Source organism: Salmo trutta, chromosome 5, assembly GCF_901001165.1.
Source record: "Salmo trutta chromosome 5, fSalTru1.1, whole genome shotgun sequence".
In the NCBI taxonomy this organism is placed as follows: Eukaryota; Metazoa; Chordata; class Actinopteri; order Salmoniformes; family Salmonidae; genus Salmo; species Salmo trutta.
In genome coordinates, this window is record NC_042961.1 from 32,992,504 (window position 1) to 33,014,837 (window position 22,334).

At 41.8% G+C, this 22,334-nt stretch overlaps 1 protein-coding gene across 1 annotated transcript in view; it reads left to right on the plus strand.

Moving 5' to 3' along the window:
* Positions 1 to 351: 351 nt before the first annotated feature.
* The window catches only part of LOC115194080 (cadherin-23-like), a 752,381-nt gene continuing 730,398 nt past the window's right edge, over positions 352 to 22,334 (plus strand). The window contains exon 1 of the mRNA XM_029753428.1: positions 352 to 688. The gene's annotated coding sequence lies outside the window, so the exon portion shown is untranslated. The remainder of the gene's footprint in view (positions 689 to 22,334) is intronic.

Here is a 22,334-nt window from a genome sequence, read left to right on the forward strand (position 1 = left end):
TAAGGCACCTCGGGGATTTGTAGTATATGGCCAATATAAGTATAGGCCTATTGGTTACCTGTTTTATGTCATTCAAGTCATCCACTTACATGTTCTATTTAAGCACGAGCCCATAGGCTGTTCTTAACCATAACGCAACGCAGAGTGCCTGGATACAGCCATTAGCCGTGGTATATTGGCCATATACACACCACAATTACCCAATATGCCTTATTGCTATTATAAACTTGTTACCAATGTAATTAAAACAGTTGAAAAATCATATAAATCATATGGTCTGGTATAGCACGGCTTTCAGCCAATTGGCATTCAGGGCTCAAACCAGCCGTTTATAAAATGCTACTACACAGGGAGAAGCAAACGGGAGTTGGTGCAAGAAAATGGTAAGTGCGCACGGAAGAGCGCAGCGCGTGTCGGAATTTGCTGTAGCCTATGCTGAGGTGAAGTTGAAGTGGAGAGCCAGAGCCAAGACGTGAAATTTTCGACTGGAGGTGGAAAAAGTGTTGTGAGAGGGGAGAAGAAGAGAGAGAGAGCGCGAGAGGGAGAGAAGAAGAGAGAGAGAGAGAGAGAGAGAGAGAGAGGAGCGTAAATAAGTAGCCTACCTATAGCGTTTACTTCGTAACGCATCACCGCAGGACCGTCGATCGAATCTCAAGGCACTTAGCCCCTACGGACACGGACAAGGCAGGTAAGAATAGATGATAAAGATGTGATAATTAACTAAATCTGGTTACGTAAAAGCAATCGCAGTATTGAGCAATGAGCACAATGATTTGAATAACTGATACTTTGATGGTTTTTGTGTACTGTGTCACCTAACCGATTGATAGAGGGTAGCCTATAGGCACGTTTTTAGGCTACTTGGCTGCTTATTTCTGGACTTCCTTACTAGTATGCAGGGCAAACCCGTTTTGGTGATTTCTGGTGGTCTCATCAAAATCAAACAAATGCAGCACATTTTTGTACTCATTCAACAATACCATTGGAAATGAATGCTAAAGTTCCATTTATATTCCTAAAACTTAAGTTGAAATTGATGCATGCTGTCGCTGTTTCCTGTTGACAAGACATTTTGATAAATAGCTCAATGTCAAAACACAGTTTTAAGGTGTCCAAATCAATAACCAATATGCAGAAACAGTTCGTGATATATTGAAAACATAAAGATTTAATATACTATCTACACATACATGTGCAACAATAGTGTTTATATTTTGGTATTTTGTTTTAAGAGCACCTTATAAATTGCACACGCTCCAAAAACCCTGTTTTGAAAGTGGCAATACATCACTAATATCGATTAGGGGGAAATCAGGTTGTATGCCCTGTTGAAACTAACACAACTTAAAAATCCACATGGAAACTGGATATATTTTTTACATCACCAAGAACAACCTGAAGAAGACAGTTATATTTTAGAGTGATGCATTTTGATTTGAGGGTCGCCAAAAGGGAAAAAGAAACTCAACACTTATTTGTCAATCACTCATATTGATATGACCTTGAAATCAGTTGCAAGAGGGGAGAGATGAGGTTGCACGTCCAGTTAAAACTATTAAACACAGCTCAAAAACCACACGGAATCTGGGAATAATGTGTACATCACTGGCTTGAGGACAATTTGTAGAAGACAGCTCAACATTTTGAAGTGTTGCACTTTGAATTAAGTGGGTCGCCAAGGTGGTAAGTGCAACACAACACTTTTTGTTAATCACTTTAATCGATACCTCGATAAAATCATTAGAACGGGGCAAACGTTTGGGGTGTAGCGTTGTTTAAACTAGCACTATTAAAAGGCCACGTGGAAACTTTGAATAACCTATACATGGTTAGTTAGATGAGAACTTGTAGAAGGTTTATATCTATATTGTGGAAGGTTAACTGTTGATTTCGGGAGGCTTCCATCATGGAAAAGGGAACGGGACACTTTTTCTGTTAACTTAAACGCATCACGACGCAGCATAGGATATCAACAATGACAACGATTGGCTGCTTTTAAGTGGTTGTTTGACTGTTAAATCCATGTATTGGTGTGTGGCAGTGGCTACCGGTCGTTCAGGGCAGGTGGGTGTTTTGAGCCCCATTTTTAGCAAAAAAATATAAATAAATATAACTATTTTGGGCTTGCCTGTTTTGCATGTTATTTTCACATTAATATGTGTCACATATCAGTTTGCAAACAATGTAATATATATATAATGTAATATATATATATATATATATATATATATAATTGAGTTAATAAAGCCGCATACAAACTAGGGCTGGGCGGTATACCGTAATTTACTATATACACCAGTATTTATGCACGGCTCAAGGTCATTGGCCACAGATACAATGATGTCAAATCACGTTATATGTACAGTAGCATTGATTGGACTGATCATGTCAACATCATACTTTCAAAATCTTAGCAAGCAGTCATCATCCTGAATCAAGTCGACAATCTACTTGTAAATTCATTTCAATCCTTGTCATATGAAGATAAATAATGAAGAGAAATTAATGATAAAACTTATCAGTGCTCATCGGTCATTGGACTTAAACATTACACAACAAGTTGGGAATCGCAAATTCAACAATGATTGGTTTGGAAGGAAGTGAGCACAGCACAACAACATGAGTCCAAAAAGGTATTGTATGCTGCTGCTTAAATTATGTAATATGCCAGGGAGATATGTATACTGTAACTAAGAAAGTAATAACGTTACTAAGTGTATGTTGTGTAGTAAGCTGTTAGTAGCCCATGTACCTTGCGTTAATAATTTGGGCCTTTTTCCACTTTTAATTAGCCTATAGCCTGTTTTAGAGTAATGTAATCTTCGAATATTGTAAGAGCTTTCATTGTCTGCTTATATGCCCCCTACGGTTCTGACTTGGTGTACAGGGAGAATACTGTAAGAACGGCCCATGTTCTGAATTCTGTCGTTGTACATTTCAAAAGTTCTGAACAAATAGTTCTATTGACAAAGTCCATCCTATCTCGCTCATTAAGTCAAAATCGAAATTACAGATTGCCTCTTATCTGCTTGTCGTTCCCTTATGCCATAGTTTATAGATCTCAATTGTCAGTAGAAACCACATTTGTTTAAACAAGTCAGCCATATCAGCTATGTTTTTTAAAAAGGCAGTAAATGAGCCTGAATGAACTGTTTCGCTGCCAGACAAGTTTCCGCTGATAGCCAGGTGTAGCAGTGGTAAGGTGTTGGGACTGCTGTTGGGACTCTGTTGTTGGGACAGATTTATGTAGGCCCTAACAGTTTGTGGGCACCGTTTGTCACCTTTATAGTGCAATTAATTATTGTTTAGTGTTGTGTAGTGGCTTTGCTGGCATGCATAATGATTATTATTATTATTGTTTTTGCCCCACCAAAGATTTACATGCTAAAATCGCCGCAGATGTGACCAGCGACTTTTATAGAGAGACCTCACAAATTTTACATGCAATTTTCTGGCCATTTCTTTAAAGCGGGACACCTGTCGACAATTTCCGGTGAAATTGGAGGACGCGCAATTAAAATAAATAATCGTAAAAATTATGGATATTAAACATCTAGGTACATAGAAGTGTCTTATATTGGTTAAAAGCTTAAAGTCTTGTTAATCTAACTGCATTGTCTGATTTACAATAGGCTTTACAGCTAAAGCATGCCATGCGATTGTTTGAGGACGGCGCCCCATATCAACATATTTTTCAACCAGCACAGGCTTCATAAAAATCACAAATAGCAATTAAATATTCACTTACTTTTTGAAAATCTTCCTCTGATTTGCAATCCAAAGGGTCCCAGCTACAACATGCGTGGTCGTTTTGTTAGATATAATCCTTCTTTATATCTCAAAAAGTCTGTTTAGTTGGCGCCATCGATTTGAGTTCAACATGCAGACAAAGGAATCCAAAAAGCTACCGCTAAACTTTGTTAAAACAAGTCAAACTACGTTTCTATTTAGTCTTCAGGTACCCTAAAATGTAATTAAACTAATATTTCATACGGAAAGAAGTATGTTCAATAGAAAAGTAAAATTAGCAAGTGTGCCTCCTCTTTGTCGCGCGGCCACAGAATGATTTCCAACTGTGACTCACAGTACCAAAATTCAAAATTCTTCCTCGTTTTGGAAGAAACAAGCCTGAAACCTTGAACAAAGACTGGTGACATCCACAGGAATTGCAATATGGGAGCTGGAATTGCATAGGACCCATAGCTTTCCATTGTAAGAGCATGGGATCTCAAAAAAATACATCTGGTTGGTTTTTCTTTGGATTTTCTCCTACCATATCAATTGTGTTATAGTCTCATACATTATTTTAACATTTCTACAAACTTCAACATGTTTTCTATCCAATGGTACCAATTATATGCATATCCTGAGTAACAGGCAGTTTAATTTGGGCACGTCAGTCAGGCGGAAATTCTGAAAAAGGACCCCAGCCCTAACAAGTTTTTAACTCCACGTGACAATCAACGGAACAAAACCAAAGATATTGATATGTTATATGCAATCAATCTTATGTCATTGTGATTATTATAAATGTTTATACTAACATCATCAATCCGAGGTAAAAATTATGTGTAATTCCACTCAATTGTATAGGGTGTAAATGCAAGCACAAACTGTCCACGTTAGGAAAATTAGAGCAATATACAAAATGTAATATGGTAAAATCATTCAACATGTCAATTTAAGATGATAGTATAAATTGCCCACTCACAAACTATTGCAACGATGACATCTATTTCTCACTCATTTAACCATTTAGAGAGTAAAAAAATGCTTTCAAACACTATTAAACTGGGCCCTCTAGACTAAAGCCTCCATAGTGTCTGTGTAGCAGCCTGAAAGTTTGACATCCTTATTACGAGCCTCTCTAGCAAACAAGTAGTGTTCAATATTAGGCAGGGTCTTATTTATAGGGTACCAAATAAGACGAACACTTCCGTCGATATGTTGCCTTTACTATACTATGTTTAGCACTGACGGGAATGAGTTTTAAAACTTATCACAAACGTATTTGAAAGAAGACAGCAGCCTAGCCTATATGGCTGGTTTATTTACGTTAGGGTGTTTGGGAAAAGGTAGGCTATGTACATCTTATAAAAAAACCTGGAATGTGTTTGTCGGAATGCATTGCAGTTCTTTAGGCTATTTTGCATTCTAAACATAACTGTTGCCAGGGTTGGGTAGGTTACTTTCTAAATGTAATCTGTTAGAGTTACTAGTTACCTATCCAAAATTGTAATCAGTAACGTAACTTTTGGATTAGCCAAACAATCTGATTACTTTCAGTTACTTTTAGATTACTTTCCCCTTAAGAGGCATTAGAAGAAGACAAAAATGAATATTACCAATTGAACTATATATATTGCAGAATAAATTAATTAGCAAAATCATTGTCGCAAAAACAATGATTGATAGATATCTTAAACTTCTTCAATTCAACTGTTATTGGGTTAAAATTAGGGCTATCCCCGACCAAAAACAATCTTCATGGACCAAAAGTCGTCTGTTCTTTTGACCAATCAACTAGTCAACGTTTTAAAACGTGTATTTTTTCCATATATAGACACACCCTATGTGATTTAATAAAATATTCTAGGCATATATGTAGGCTACAGAGCTTGTCTGATGCTTTAAGTAATTAAGACAGACACATGACTCAAGGGAGCCAGAGAACAAGATAGCCTAACCAGAAGAAAAAAACAGAAGAAAAACCTGTTCTTGAATCAGCTCCTCCTGCTGCTGGCCTTTGCCGGTATTAGGCTACTCCAGGGGTTGGCTACCTTTTCCAATAGGGGGGCCAATTTATCTTACCATTTCTACCGATCTGCATGCCATTTATGATTTTCATATGCACATTGTCATGTGATTTAATAAAAATGATATCTAAATGTAAATTAAAAGTAAAAATAAATCACATTGGCTATGCAAGGAACTTGAAACATTTTTATCAACTATCAACTTGGTTCAACAAACTTGCAACATTGTATACAATATTCTGGACCCTCTGTTTCCTTCACCAGTGAGCTCCAGACACACACAGCTGTATTTGCGCAAGGGATAAGAAGTAATCAGGTCGGCTTATTTTATGACATTTCCACCGGATCAGAGCATTAAAAAAAAAATATTTCACAGAGAGTGGTTATTTCAAATAGGCTACATTGAGGAACGATTACTATACGCAATGGACAGACTTCGTTTACCTGCTGTTTGCGGTGAAGGAAAAATTACTATGACAAGCTCCACAGCTCCGATCCCCAAATGGGCACATTTATAAGCTTACATTTGCACGCAGGTTTTGTTTGGAGCACTCCAAACAAAACACAATGAATGAACTGACAACTCGTAAATGGAATGAAATAAACCAAAACTTGTATCTCACAAGTGAAGCCTAGGTTGTCTGCTAAACAAACAATGTGTCCACTCCGACAACGAGAACTGTAAAAGACAGTAATAATAATATATTGAATTCAGTAACAGAAATTATGGTAACCAAACAAACATTGTAGATTAGAAATTATGGGAATTAACGGTAAATGTACTACTGGGGATACTGGTGTGCCATCCCGCGGCCTCTGCAATGGATTAGTCCACTGAGACAGGCGTTAATCAAGATGTGCCATAAAAAAGCAACTGCTCAACTAAAAAAATTCTCGGTTGACCAACAGCCAATCAACCAAACAATCGACCAGTCAGCTAAATGGGGTCAGCCCTAGTTAAAATACACATACATTTGTAAACAGCCATCCACAACAACCACAATCAGTAAGGCAGAAATAGCTAAATGAGAGAGCAGCTTTGTGATTCACATCAATGCGCTATGTAGATATTGGTATCGCCCAGGCAGAATAAACTTGCACTTTTTTTCAATGCTGTCATTGAGAAAAAAGAAAGGTGTCAAAAAAATTATTGCTAACATATTTTCTGAATGTAAAATTAATCCTAGAAGTAATCATCTAGCTTTTCAAAGTATCTGTAATCTGATTACAATAGTTATGCTGGTAACATAATGGTTACATGTAATCTGTTACTCCTCAACCCTGACTTTAGTTTACGCAAGCAAGACTAGTGAACATTTACAGTCAATGACAAGAGCCTAACTAAATATCCAAAGCAAATATTGTCTTGCACGTGCTGCTTTTGGGGTATTAGATGGACGGATTCATCTCAGGTAGCTCTGGCAATCTAAAAGGTGTACCTGCTCGGAAGCGTTGTGATGCGCTCGCGCCATTATTTGTTTATGTGTCACCTGAATGTACTGCTGTGTTGTCGTTCGCGCGAGGTTAAGCTTCAACTGTCATTTGCCACTGGCCTTGGATCAGCTCCACTATTGCGGAACGTTGTCGGATGAGCTGACTCCAGGGTTGCAGAGGGCCATGTGGTCCTGGTGCTATCTAGTGATATCATTATGATAGTAGTTTGGTGTAAGCAACGCATACTCTCATTCCCTGTATACTGTATTGCTGGGTGTATTATCATAATGCTGAGTGACAGGTGTGGCAGAATTGCCAAGTTATAGAATAGAACAATATCACCAAGACAGGCGTTAAACCACTGTATCCAACTTCAGTCATCCAAGAGGGATTTCATGCAGGGTATCTCTTCTTTCTCTGTATCAAAGCCTTTGAACTTCTATGTTGCTGTATGTACTTCTGTATTGCTGGGCCAATGTGTTGAATGATATTGCACTGAACTCACGGCCAGTAAAAGCCCTCTGCTTTCAGGGGTCACAAGCTTCAATTCTGTAGTTTTCCAGTGGATGAAATGGCCAGTGCATAACCATCTCCAAGACCGTTTGGGATTAATTTACACGCACACACACACTCTCTACGACATTATCTGTCCAGTGACTCAATATAATTTGAAGTTCTGCTACTCATTTGTTTTCTCCTTATCTTAGAAATGAGTGTAGGAGAAAGAAACAGCTTGTTGTGTATCGTTTCCCTCTCTCTCCCGCTCCTGTTTTTCTGCAGTGTGGAAACAGCAAACCTCTGACACAGTCGCTCTCTCTCGGAGTGTCTGTCACTCTTGCTGAATCCACTCAAAATACGAGAGGGGGAGGAAAAATATTATTTGAAATGAAGGCGGCCCATATCTGACAGTCTCTGTGAGCGACAGGCTCAAATGAAACACAATATGAGGGATATAGTAGCAATGGCTTCCAGATACAGTGACTTCACAGTGCTGTCTTAAGAGTAATAGGGGAGAGAGCAGGGTGGGGTTTACTGTATAGCAGGGGGGAAAAAAGGAAAAACGAGAGTGTGGCATAAAATGATGGCAAGTTTAAATCTCTGTCTCTCTGTGTGTGTGTGAAATGTCAGAAAACTAGTAGAGTGATTTCAGCTTTTATTTCTTTCATCACATTCCCAGTGGGTCAGAAGTTTACATACACTCAATTAGTATTTGGTAGCCTTCCACAAGCTTCCCACAATAAGTTGGGTGAATTTTGGCCCATTCCTCCTGACAGAGCTGGTGTAATATGAGTCAGTTTTGTAGGCCTCCTTGCTCGCACATGCTTTTTCAGTTCTGCCCACACATTTTCTATGGGATTGAAGTCAGGGCTTTGTGATGGCCACTCCAATACCTTGACATTGTTGTTCTTAAGCCATTTTGCCACAACTTTGGAAGTATGCTTGGGGTCATTGTCCATTTGGAAGACCCATTTGCGACCAAGCTTCAACTTCCTGACTGATGTCTTGAGATTTTGCTTCAATATATCCACATAATTTTCCTGCCCCATGATGCCATCTATTTTGTGAAGTGCATCAGACCCTCCTGCAGCAAAGCACCCCCACAACATGATGCTGCCACCCCCGTGCTTCACGGTTGGGATGGTGATCTTTGGCATGCAAGCCTCCCCCGTTTTCCTCCAAACATTACGATGGTCATTATGGCCAAACAGTTCTATTTTTGTTTCATCAGACCAGAGTATATTTCTCCAAAAACTACAGTCTTTGTCCCCATGTGCAGTTGCAAACTGTTGTCTGGCTTTTTAATGGCGGTTTTGGAGCAGTAGCCTCTTCCTTGCTGTGCGGCCTTTCAGGTTATGTCGATATAGGACTCATTTTACTGTGTATATAGATACTTTTGTACCTGTTTCCTCCAGCATCTTCACAAGGTCCTTTGCTGTTGTTCTGGGATTGATTTGCACTTTTCACACCAAACTAAGTTCATCTCTAGGAGACAGAACGCGTCTCCTTCCTGAGTGGTATGACAGATTTGTGGTCCCATGGTGTTTATACTTGCGTACTATTGTTTGTACAGATGAACGTGGTACCTTCAGGCATTTGGAAATTGCTCCCAAAGATGAACCAGACTTGTGGAGGTCTACAATTTTTTTCTGAGGTCTTGGCTGATTTCTTTTGATTTTCCCATGATGTCAAGCAAAGAGGCATTGCGTTTGAAGGTAGACCTTGAAATACATCCACTTCTACACCTCCAATTAACTCAAATGATGTCAATTAGCATATCAGAAGCTTCTAAAGCCATGACATCATTTTCTGGAATTTTGCAAGCTGTTTAAAGGCACAGTCAACTTAATGTATGTGAACTTCTGACCCATTGGAATTGTGATAACCATCCAAAACTATAGTTTGTTAACAAGAAATTTGTGGAATGCTTTAAAAACGAGTTTTAATGACTCCAACCTAAGTGTATGTACATTTCTGACTTCAACTGTACCTATGAAGTTTGGAACCCCCAAAACTCTTCCTAGAGCTGGACGCCCGGCCAATCTTAGCAATCGGGGAAGAATGGCCTTGGACAGGGAGGTGACCAAGATCCTGATGGTGACCCTGTCAGAGCTCCAGAGTTCCACTGTGTAGATCGGATAACCTTCCAGAAGTACAACTATCTCTGCAGCACTCCACAAATTAGGCCTTCATGGTAGAATGGCCAGACAGATGCCACTCCTCAGTAAAAGGCACATGACAGCCCGCTTGGAGTCTTCCAAAAGGCACCTAAAAACAAGATTCTCTGGTCTGACGAAATGAAGGTTGAACTTTTTGGCCTGTTTGCCAAGTGTCACTTCTGGAGGCAAACTGGCACCATCCCTACGGTGAAGCATGGTGGTGGCAGCATCAGGCTGTGGGGATGTTTTTCAGCAGCAGGGACTTGGAGACTAGTCAGGATTGAGGCAAAGATGAATGGAGCAAAGTACAGAAAGATCCTTGATGAAAACCTGCTCCAGAGTGCTCAGGCCCTCAGACTGGGGTGAAGGTTCACCTTCCAACAGGACAATGACCCTAAGCACATAGCCAAGACAACGCAGGAGTGGCTTCAGGATAAGTATCTGAATGTCCTAGAGTGGCCCAGCCAGAAATCTTTCTGATTGAGAGGGGTGTCAAATACTTCTTTCTCTCATTAAAATGCAAATCAATTCATAACATTTTTGACATGCGTTTTTCTGGATTCTTTTGTTGTTATTCTGTCTCTCACTGTTCAAATAAACCTACCATTAACATTATAGACTGATCATTTCTTTGTCAGTGGGCAAACGTACAAAATCAGCAGGGGATCAAATACTTTTTTCCCTCACTGTATGAAGCAGGTATAACAGTATGTAAGCCTTATTAAAGTGACCAGTTTTCCATGACTATGTACAAATGGCAGCAGCCTCTGAGGTGTATGGTAGCATAACCGGTAGTAGCCGGCGAGTGACAGTGACTAAAGTTCAGGGCAGGGTACTGAGTGGAGTCTGGCTTGAGATGACTACTTAACAGTCTGATGGCCTTGCGATAGAAGCTGTTTTTCAGTGTCACGGTCCCAGCTTTGATGCACCTGTACTGACCCCACCTTCTGGATAGTAGCAGGGCGAACAGGCCGTGGCTCAAGTGGATGAGGTCCTTGATGATTTTCTTTGCCTTCTGGATGGTGGCAGGGTGAGCAGGCCGTGGCTCCAGTGGCTGAGGTCTGGAGGGCAGGCAATGTGCCCCTGGTGATGCGTTGGGCAGACCGCATCGTCCTCTGGAGAGCCCTGCGGTTGCGGACGGTGCAATTGCCGGTGATATAGCCTGACAGGATGTTCTCGATGGTGCGTCTATAAAAGTTTGTGAGGGACGTAGGTGCCAAGCCGAATTTCTTCAGCCTCCTGAGGTTGAAAAGGCCATGTTGCACCTTCTTCACCACACTGCCTGTGTGAGTGGACCATATAAGATTGTCAGTAATGTGCATGCAAAGGAACTTCTCCACTGCGGCCCCCCCATCTGGGGGCGGCCCGTCAGAAGTTCAGGACCCAGTTGCACAGGGCGGAGTTCAGACTCAGGGCTCCAAGTTTAATGATGAGCTTGGCTGGTACTATGGTGTTCAAGGCTGAGCTGTAGTCAATGAACAACATACTTACATAAGTATTCGTCTTGTCCAGATGGGATAGGGCAGTGTGCAGTGCGATGGCAGTTGTGTCACCCGTGGATCTATTAGGGCGGTATGCAAATTGCAGTGGGTCAAGGGGGTCGGGTAAGGTGGAAGTGATATGGTCCTTAACTAGCCTCTCAAAGCACTTGATGACAGAAGTGAGTGCAATGGGGCAATAGTTATTTAGTTCAGTTACCTTCGCTCTCTTGAGTACAGGAACAATGGTGGACATCTTGAACAAGTGGGTACAGAAGACTTGGATAGGGAGAGATTGAATATGTCCTTAAATTCTCCAGCCAGCTCGTCTGCGCATGCTCTCTGGACACGGTTAGGGATGCCATCTGGGTCGGCAGCCTTGTGAGGGTTAACGCGCGTAAATATCTTACTCACGTCGGCCTCTGAGAATGAGAGCTCAAAGTCCACGGGAGCAGAGGTTTTCATCGAAGTGGGCGAAGGTGTTTAGCTTGTCCGGGAGCAAGACGTTGGTGTCCGCGACGTGGCTGGTTTTCCCTTTATAATCTGTGATTGTCTGGAGTTGCTGCCACATAAGTCTCATGTGTTAGCCTCTCTAGGGTATGTGGGACGAAATCGTCCCACCTACTCAACAGCCAGTGGAATCCTGTGGCGCAATATTCAAATACCTTAGAAATGCTATTAATTCAATTTCTCAAACATATGACTATTTTACACCATTTTAAAGACAAGACTCTCGTTAATCTAACCACACTGTCCGATTTCAAAAAGGCTTTACAACGAAAGCAAAACATTAGATTATGTCAGCAGAGTACCCAGCCAGAAATAATCAGACACCCATTTTTCAAGCTAGCATATAATGTCACAAAAACCAAAACCACAGCTAAATGCAGCACCAACCTTTGATGATCTTCATCAGATGACACTCCTAGGACATTATGTTATACAATACATGCATGTTATGTTCAATCAATTTCATATTTATATCAAAAACCAGCTTTTTACATTAGCATGTGACATTCAGAACTAGCATACCCACCGCAAACTTCCGGTGAATTTACTAAATTACTCACGATAAACGTTCACAAAAAACATAACTATTATTTTAAGAATTATAGATACAGAACTCCTTTATGCAATCGCGGTGTCCGATTTTAAAAAAGCTTTTCGGCAAAAGCACATTTTGCAATATTATGAGTAGATAGCTCGCCATCACGGGCTAGCTATTTTGACACCCACCAAGTTTGGCCCTCACTAAACTCAGATTTACTATAAGAAAAATTGGATTACCTTTGCTGTTCTTCGTCAGAATGCACTCCCAGGACTTCTACTTCATCCACAAATGTTGTTTTGGTTCAAAATAATCCATAGTTATGTTCAAATATCCTATGTTTTGTTCTTGCGTTCAAGACACTATCCGAAGGGTGACGAAGGGTGACGCGCGGACGCGTATCGTGACAAAACATTTCTAAATATTCCATTACCGTACTTCGAAGCATGTCAAACGCTGTTTAAAATCAATTTTGATGCGATTTTTCTCGTAAAAAAGCGATAATATTCCGACCGGGAAACCCTGTTTTCGTTCAAAGACTCAAAGTTGAAAATGGCCTCTTCATGTGCACGCGCGCACCCGTCTCATTGTTCTCAGATCGACCACTTACCAAATGCGCTACTGTTTTTCAGCCATGGGCTGCAAAGTCATCATTCAACGTTCTGGTGCCCTTTGAGAGCCTATGGGAGCCGTAGGAAGTGTCACGTTACAGCAGAGATCCTCAGTTTTCAATAAAGAGAGTGTAGAAGGCCAAGAAATGGTCAGAGAGGGCACTTCCTGTACAGAATCTTCTCAGGTTTTTGCCTGCCATATGAGTTCTGTTATACTCACATATACCATTCAAACAGTTTTAGAAACTTTAGGGTGTTTTCTATCCAAATCAAACAATTATATGCATATTCTAGTTTCTGGGCAGTAGTAATAACCAGATTAAATCGGGTACGTTTTTTTATCCGGATGTGAAAATACTGCCCCCTACCCTAGAGAGGTTAAACGTTGAATTGCTACTCCACTTCGTCACTGTACTGACGTTTTTTTGTTTAGCCTGTTTGCTTGCCTTACGAAAGGCATAACTGGAATGTTTGTACTCAATCATATTCCCAGTTACCTTGCCATGGTTAAAGGCCACCATCTATCCACGGTTTCTGGTTAGGGTAGGTTTTAATGGTCACAGTTGGTACAACATCTCCTATGCACTTCCTTATAAACTCACTCACCGAATCAGCGTATACATCAATATTATTCTCTGAGGCTACCCGGGAACATGTCCCAGTCCGCATGATCAAAAATAGCTTCTACTTTTCAGTTTTATTGAGAAGTTATTGAAAATAGATGCCCTTTTTTCCGATTATTGAATTGTAATTTTAATATACTTCCTGACTTTAGGGGAGGAGTGGAGAGAGAGTTTCAAGTTTTAATGTCAGGTGCACAAGTTCAGTGAAATGCCTTTCTTGTAATCGCCAAACCCAACATTGCAGTAATCAATGTAGAACAAAAACACACAATAAATAAGAACACTAGAAAGTAAGAAGCTTATATACAGGGTCAGTTCCAATACCATATCAGAGAGAGAGAGAGAGTGCGTGTGCATTAGGGCTGTCCCCAACTAAGAAAAATCTTGGTCGATCAAAAGTCTTCTGTTCTTTCGACCAATCAATGACACTAAATGGGGTGTTTTGATCTGTTGACTGTGAGACTGAGAAAGACTGCAGACTACAAAGTGACATGCTCTTGCTCAACTAGACCAGAAAGGACCTAACAGAAAAGTTGTATTCCCAATGGCCCCCTATTTCCTATGTAGTGCACTACTTTTGACCAGGTATACAGGGGATACAAACAAATAGATGAATGAGTCTCTACAGGCTATCTGGTACTCTCTGACAGCTGTGTTTAAGTTGTCTGATATACACACAGTCTTTTGTCAGGACAGCTTCTCCAAGCGCATTCTAGCAGATAATGGCCAAGTGGGAGAAAGGGATAGAGACCTACTATGCGTCCCAAATGGCACCTTATTTAGTGTACTACTTTTACACTAAGGGCTGTGGATTAGTGCACTATATAGGGAACATGATGCCATTTGGGATGCATATAAAACAAGTATTGGGAATAGGGTGTCAGGCCCTGGTCACAAATAGAGCACTATAGGGAATATGGTGCCATTTAAACATTGTCCAAATATACCATATTTATTTACACATACTTATTTTCCATATGCATTGGGACATAGAACCACAGGCAGGTATTTTAAGAGCTGTAGCCTGTGGGGTTAATAAGTGCTGTTTTTTATGTACAGTATGGGTGTTGATGTGTCAGTGTTAATTGGAGTTTACAATGAAGTAAAATAGAGGGTTATGGAGAGAAGAGGGACTAATAATGACATCAATACTGATGTTTGGTATATGTCAATATGAACCGTGATGTGTAGGTATACATTTTTCTTTTCTAGGCTTTATGTTTAATTGATATCATGTGCCTTTCGATTGACAAAAAGAAGACCGTTTTTGACAGTTTATAATTTTTTGGTAAAATGGTAGACTAACAGTAGTATGTATGTATGTATGTATGAGTCACTCTTTAGTCTAAAGCCTTTCTGTGGACTGACAGCTTATTGATCCAAGCCTTTTAGAGAACAAGCACCAGGAAAAAAATACATCATGAAATGCATCGCTATTCCTCTTCCAAGATTTACTCTCAAAAAAACGAATTAACAGTCGGATATCAGTAAGTGAGAATGGCATTGTTGTCACAAGCTAAGTTTCCCTCCAATTTAAAATATGCACATTTTCACACCAGAGGTGTTTCCACCAAGCTGACATTTTGTGGATAAAAAGCTGTTTATGATGATGTAGTCCATATAAAACCACTTTTGCGCTTAAGTTTTCATGTACTGAATAAAAAAAGTTCAATGTGTTTCCATTGCATTTTCTACTCTCTTGAGTTGGTTTCGGTGCATGCTCTATAGACAACAATTGTTATTCTTTTTTTGAATCTTTATTTTAACAGGGAAAACAGACTGAGACCTGGATCTCTTTTACGGCTGTGCCCTGTGTAAACATGTTGACATGTACAGTTTTAGGCATACAGACAAGAACATTTCAAACATACAAAACAAAGACACAATTCAACAGAAACAATCATAGACATCATCATATTGATCCTCCATAACATTTTTGAAATGGGCAAGGGACACCAGAGTGTCTAACTTAAGTTGGATCTGCAGTTTGTTACATAAATAAGGTGCAAAGGAACTGAAGGCAGTCCTACCCAACTTTGTGGAGACCGCAGGAGTTTCTAATGTAATCCACATCTGTGATCTGGTTTTAAAATGTGTATATCTAGTGGAAATTAATGATGATATATATATGGAGGTAGTTTTAAAAGAAGTGCTTTATAAATAAACAAGAGAGCATGTTGCTCTCGCCTCACAGATCGAGAGGCCCAACCCACATGTTGATATAGGATACAGTGATGAGTTTTGTAGCTATCACCCGTGATAACCCTGAGTGCACAATGGTAAATAGCATCCAGTGGTTTTAATGTGTTTGCCGATGCATGCATATAGATAATATCACCATAATCTAAAACGGACATAAAAGTAGCCTGCACAATTTGTTTTCTATTTACGGAGGACAGACAAGCCCTGTTTCTGTAAAGGAACCCTATCTTGAATGTGCGCTTTTTTCCCAATTCAGTAACATGTTTTTTAAAAGAAAGCCTATCATCTAACCATACCCCTAAGTATTTATATGCAGAGACCTGTTTGATTTGAGTACCATCCAAGCTAGTGATTCCAAAAGTGTTTCTAACTGAGAGTTTAGACCTAGAAAAAAACATGACATTTGTTTTCTTAGCGTTTAAAACAAGTTTAAGCCATAAAAGAGACCCCTGTAGTATCCTAAAATCAGACTCCAACTGCATTAAAGCTTGGTCCGCTGTTGGAGCAATAGCAACATCACTGTGTCATCTGCATATAAATGGAATTTACAATATCTAACATCATCAGCAATGTTGTTTATATAAAGTGAGAACAATAGTGGGCCAATTATTGAACCCTGAGGGACCCCTTTAACCTTAACGCTTGCGTCCCACCTAGTCAACAGCCAGTGGAATCGCGTGGCGCGAAATACAAATACCTCAAAAATGCTAAAACTTCAATTTCTCAAACGTATGACTATTTTACACCATTTTAAAGACAAGACTCTCGTTAATCTAACCACATTGTCCGATTTCAAAAAGGCTTTACAGCAAAAGCAAAACATTAGATTATGTCAGGAGAGTATCCTGCCAAAAATAATCACACAGCCATTTTCAAAGCAAGCATATATGTCACAAAAACCAAAACCACAGCTAAATGCAGCACTAACCTTTGATGATCTTCATCAGATGACACTCCTAGGACATTATGTTATACAATACATGCATGTTTTGTTCAATCAAGTTCATATTTATATCAAAAACCAGCTTTTTACATTAGCATGTGATGTTCAGAACTAGCATACCCACCGCAAACTTCCGGTGAATTTACTACATTTCTCATGATTAACGTTCACAAAAAACATAACAATTATTTTAAGAATTATAGATACATAACTCCTTTATGCAATCGCAGTGTCAGATTTTAAAATAGCTTTTCGGCGATTTTGCAATATTCTGAGTAGATAGCCCGGCCATCACGGCAAGCTAATTTGACACCCACCAAGTTTGGCCCTCACCAAACTCAGATTTACTATAAGAAAAATTGGATTACTTTTGCTGTTCTTCGTCAGAATGCACTCCCAGGACTTGTACTTCAACAACAAATGTTGTTTTGGTTCCAAATAATCCATAGTTATATTGAAATAGCTCCGTTTTGTTCGTGCGTTCAGGTAACTATCCGAAGGGTGACGCGCGAGCGCATTTCGTGACAAAAAATGTCAAAATATTCCATTACTGTACTTCAAAGCATGTCAAACGCTGTTTAAAATACAATACAATTTTATGCTATTTTTCTCGTAAAATAGTGATAATATTCCAACCGAGCAACGTTGTATTCATTCAAGGGCTGAAAGAAAACATGGAGAATTCTCATGAACGCGCTTCTCAGTCTCACTGTTCCTAGGCTGACCACTCACAAACAGAGCTGCTGTACTTCGCCCAGAGACTGCAGACACCCCATTACACTTTCTGGCGCCTTCTGAGAGCCAATGGAAGCCTTAGAAAATGTCACGTTACAGCAGAGATGCTGTATTTTTGATAGAGATGCAACTGAAGGACAAACAATTGTCAGACAGGGCATTTCCTGTATGGAATCTTCTCAGGTTTTGGCCTGCCATATGAGTTCTGTTATATTCACAGACACCATTGAAACAGTTTTAGAAACTTTTGAGTTTTCTATCCAAATCTACTAATTATATGCATATTCTCGTTTCTGGGCAAGAGTAGTAACCAGTTTAAATCGGGTACGTTTTTTATCCGGCCGTGCAAATACTGCCCCCTAGCCCCAACAGGTTAAAATAATGGCCTACCCTTGATAATTTGCGGAAGTTCATCATAACTTATTCCATCTGCCTATAAACTCTGCATGTTTTCCATGTCGTGGTGGTAGTACAACATAACATATTGCATTGACTCCAAGTTTACTACGACATTAGGGTTTTTATATCAATATTTGCTCATAAAAGCGTTTCCACCACAATTGTGGCATAGTCACCGACCAAATAATTATCCGCCCTTGTCTAGCGTATTTCGGGTTTGTTTTTCTTCAAAATTGTGACATTTTACAGACAAATTTGCAGTTTCCATATGGCCTGTTGTGAGATTTTTTTTATGCATCAGGTACATTATTTCACATGAAATAGTCGAATAGAAATCTAGTTATTCTCAGACATGATGGAAGTCTTAGAACTTGAGTGGATTCTCAGTCTGATCAAAAAATGTAAACTTTGAATTGGGTGTATGGGTCTGCATCCCAAATGACATGCTATACAGTGCACTACTTTTGACCATAGGGATTAGGGTTGCCATTTGGGACACTGACAATGTTCTCTTCATGAAGTTTCACTCTTTTTATTTTATTGCAAATCCTTTTTAGTAAAACCATTTTTTTAAGCTATCAGCTGGTGCTGCTAACAAATACGGCTTTTGTTTTGTTTGTGGCTATTTGAACAGGTGTACTAGCACAATCCCTTTTAGTTAGGAGGATTTCTAACTATTGTTCATCAAATTGAGAAAAATTTTACTCAAATGGCACCCTATTCCCAGGTCAAATGTAGTCCACTAAATATGGAATAGGGTGCTTTTGACAGCGATTGTCTGTGTCCCAATTATAGATAGGACAATCGGTGGCGGGTGGTAGTGACAGCTGAGTGACAGTGACAGGGCAAGTGGGACCAGGCGCAACACCTCACAGCGCTCACATCCTGTCCCGATAATTACCCTCTCCCCAGATCCCTCTTTTCCTCCCATGTGCCTGTTTTGGAGGTGTCAGTGCATCGCCCGACATCCCGCAGGATCAAAGGGGCCTCAGGGAGCTACTGGGGGAGAGGAGAGTTTTCCTGGCATATGTCCTGTACCCCACCTCTCCATCTCCTCTGAGATGAGGCTCAGGCTCTAGTCCAGTAACACTGAAAAGAAGCAGAGGAACATGTTTGTTACTATTCCTGCAGCATCCTAACCAGGTCCCAGAACTGTTTGTGTTTGATATAACTGATATAAGTATCTATAGCGTACACAGTGTTGCACAGTGCTGTGGAAAAGGGTTTCATACCTTGTAATGTGTGTTTACAAATGTGTCATTCTAAATTACATGAGTGAATAAACTTCGACAGCAATTTCCAGCCCAGAGTGTGCAATGTGCATAATTTCAGCATAGCATTATAAAACCACACACACACACACACACACGCACAGACCTTCATTATTCCTGTGTGGACTATTGTACCTACAGTACTCTCCACATGCTGTCACGTCATCCCACTGTTGTCATACTATACTCAGGAATGCTGAGTCGGGCAACAGCCTTTCTAAACACAGTGTCACTGGAGTGAGACTACAGAGATGAAATTGAGGGATGGCTCAGCTCATCAAAGCAGCGCTGTCCCTCCCTCCATACATGACAGAGCCGAATGTGCCCTGATCACTCTCTGATCACTCAGCTAATGTCCGATGGCTTTTTCATGGTGAGCTGGGGAGAGATGTATACATCTCTAATTGATTGCCGTGATAATCCACAGATCTGCTCAGGCAGCTCCAGACTGCAACTGGGGCCCTGGATGGCACTGGCTCCAAGAAGGGTTGTCAGCGAGGAAGTCAGACACAATTGCCATGTAATCAATTATATTGAGTGCTGTGGGCCGGGAGGGAGTCAAAGAGTTATAGTTATAGTTCCCTGTTCATCTGTTGGATGGAGCTCTTTCTGGAATCGACCTAGAGGGCCCAGATATTATTACGCTTCACTTTACATTTATTTTTTGGCCTTAATCACAAATTACAGAGAGATAACCGAGACAAGATCCCAAAACTTGTTTTCCCGTGAATAAATAGCAATACATTTTTCTATTGTGGGGAAAACAATTCTAATGGACTCTGGTCATTAGCCAAATTGCCAGGAGTTACTCATTTCTGCAGTGTAGCCTATCCTGACCTTGATTGAACACTTCACGTTACAGTGAAATACTGTGCTTAATGAAGATCAGTGATGCCGACCGTCGAACGCTGCCCGAACAAGGAGAGGAACCGACTTCGGTGGAAGTCATGACAGTACCACACCCTTGACGCACAGCTACAGCAGCGCGCCAACACCGGCCTCGAGGACGACCCGGACGGAGAAGGTGAAACTCCCACAGCATTGAAGGGTCCAACACGTCCTCCAATGGAACCGAACATCTCTCCTCCAGACCGTACCCCTCCCAGTCCACGAGGTACTGAAGGCCCCTCGCCCGACGCCTCGAATCAAGTATGGATTGAGCAGAGTACGTCGGGGTCCCCTCGATGTCCAGAGGGGGCGGAGGAACCTCCCGCAACTCAGACTCCTGGAGCGTGCCAGCCACCACCGGCCTGAGGAGAGACACATGGAACGAGGGGTTAATACGGTAATCGGGGGAAGCTGTAACCTGTAACTCACCTCGTTCAGTCTACTCAGGACTTTAAATGGCCCACAAACCGTGGACCCAGCTTCTCGCAGGGCAGGCGGAGGGGCAGGTTTCGGGTCGAGATCCAGACCCGGCCTCACTGCGGTGACGGTCTGCGCTGGCTTTCTGGCGCAGCACGGCATGTTGAAGGTGAACATGAGCGGCGTCCCATGTCTCCTCCGCGTGCCGGAACCAGTCGTCCACCGCAGGAGCCTCGTTCTGACCCTGATGCCAAGGAGCCAGAACCGGCTGATACCCCAGTACGCACTGGAAGGGGGAGAGGTTAGTGGAGGACTGGCGGAGCGAGTTCTGGGCCATCTCTGCCCAGGGCACAAACACCGCCCACTCCCCCGGTCCTGGCAATAAGACCTCAGAAACCTACCCACATCCTGGTTTACTCTCTCCACCTGCCAGTTACTCTCGGGGTGAAAACCAGCTCCCACACTACCGGTGCCACCAGGCAGGAGGCCGGGAGTATGGGGGTGGGATCCATGGGCCGCTCCTCTGTGTCATACAGCCGGGACAATACATCTGCCTTCACGTTCTGGCAACCTGGTTTGTAAGAAAGTGTGAAAACAAAACGGGTGAAAAACATTGCCCACCTTGCCTGGCAAGGGTTCAGTCCAGATTGCGGTAGTCGGTCCAGAGAAAAGGGTGTTTAGCCCCCTCAAGCCAATGTCTCCACGTCTTCAGAGCCTTGACGACAGCTAACATCTCCCAGTCCCCCACTTCATAGTTTCGCTCCGCCGTGCTGAGCTTCATCGAGAAGAAGGCACAGGGGCGGAGCTTCAGTGGCGTACCCGAGCGCTGAGAGAGCATGGCTCCTATCCCAGCCTCGGACGCGTCCACCTCCACTATGAATGCCAATGAGGGATCCGGATGGGCCAGCACGGGAGCCGAGGTAAACAGAGCCCTCAGGTGACCAAAAGCCGACCGCTGCAAACTTACCGGTCCCCCCTTCAGCAGTGAGGTAATGGGAGCCACTACCTGACCAAAACTCCGGATAAACCTCTGGTAGTAATTGGCAAACCCTAGAAACCGCTGCACCTCCTTTACTGTGGTGGGAGTCGGCCAATTACGCATGGCTGAAATGCGATCACTCTCCATCTCCACCCCTGAGGTGGAAATGTGGTACCCTAGGAAGGAGACGGACTGTTAGAAGAACAGGCATTTCTCAGCCTTGACGTACAGGTCATGCTCCAACAGTTGACCAACCAACCTACGCACCATGGACACATGCTCGGCTGGTGTAGCGGAGTATATCAGAATGTCATCAATATACACCACTACACCCTGCCCGTGCAGGTCCCTGAAAATCTCATCTACAAAGACTTGGAAGACTGATGGAGCATTCATCAACCTGTACGGCATGACGAGGTACTCATAATGCCCTGAGGTCGTACTGAACGCCGTCTTCCACTCGTCTCCCTCCCTGATACGCACCAGGTTGTAAGCGCTCCTGAGATCTAGTTTGGTGAAGAAGCGCGCTCTGTGCATTGACTCAATTGCCGTGGCGATAAGAGGTAGCGGGTAACTGTACCTCACCGTGATCTGATTTAGGCCTCAATAGTCAATACACAGGCGCTGACCTCCCTCCTTCTTCACAATAAAGAAACTTGAGGAAGCGGGTGAAGTGGAGGACCGAATGTACCCCTGACTCAGGGATTCGGAGACATATGTTTCCATAGCCGCCGTCTCCGCCTGTGACAGGGGATACACGTGACTCCTGGGAAGTGCAGCGTCTACCAGGTGATTTATCGCACAATCCCCCCGTTGATGGGGTGGTAATTGAGTCGCCTTTTTTTGGAGAAGGCGAGAGCCAAATCGGCATAGTCGGGGGGAATGCGCACGGT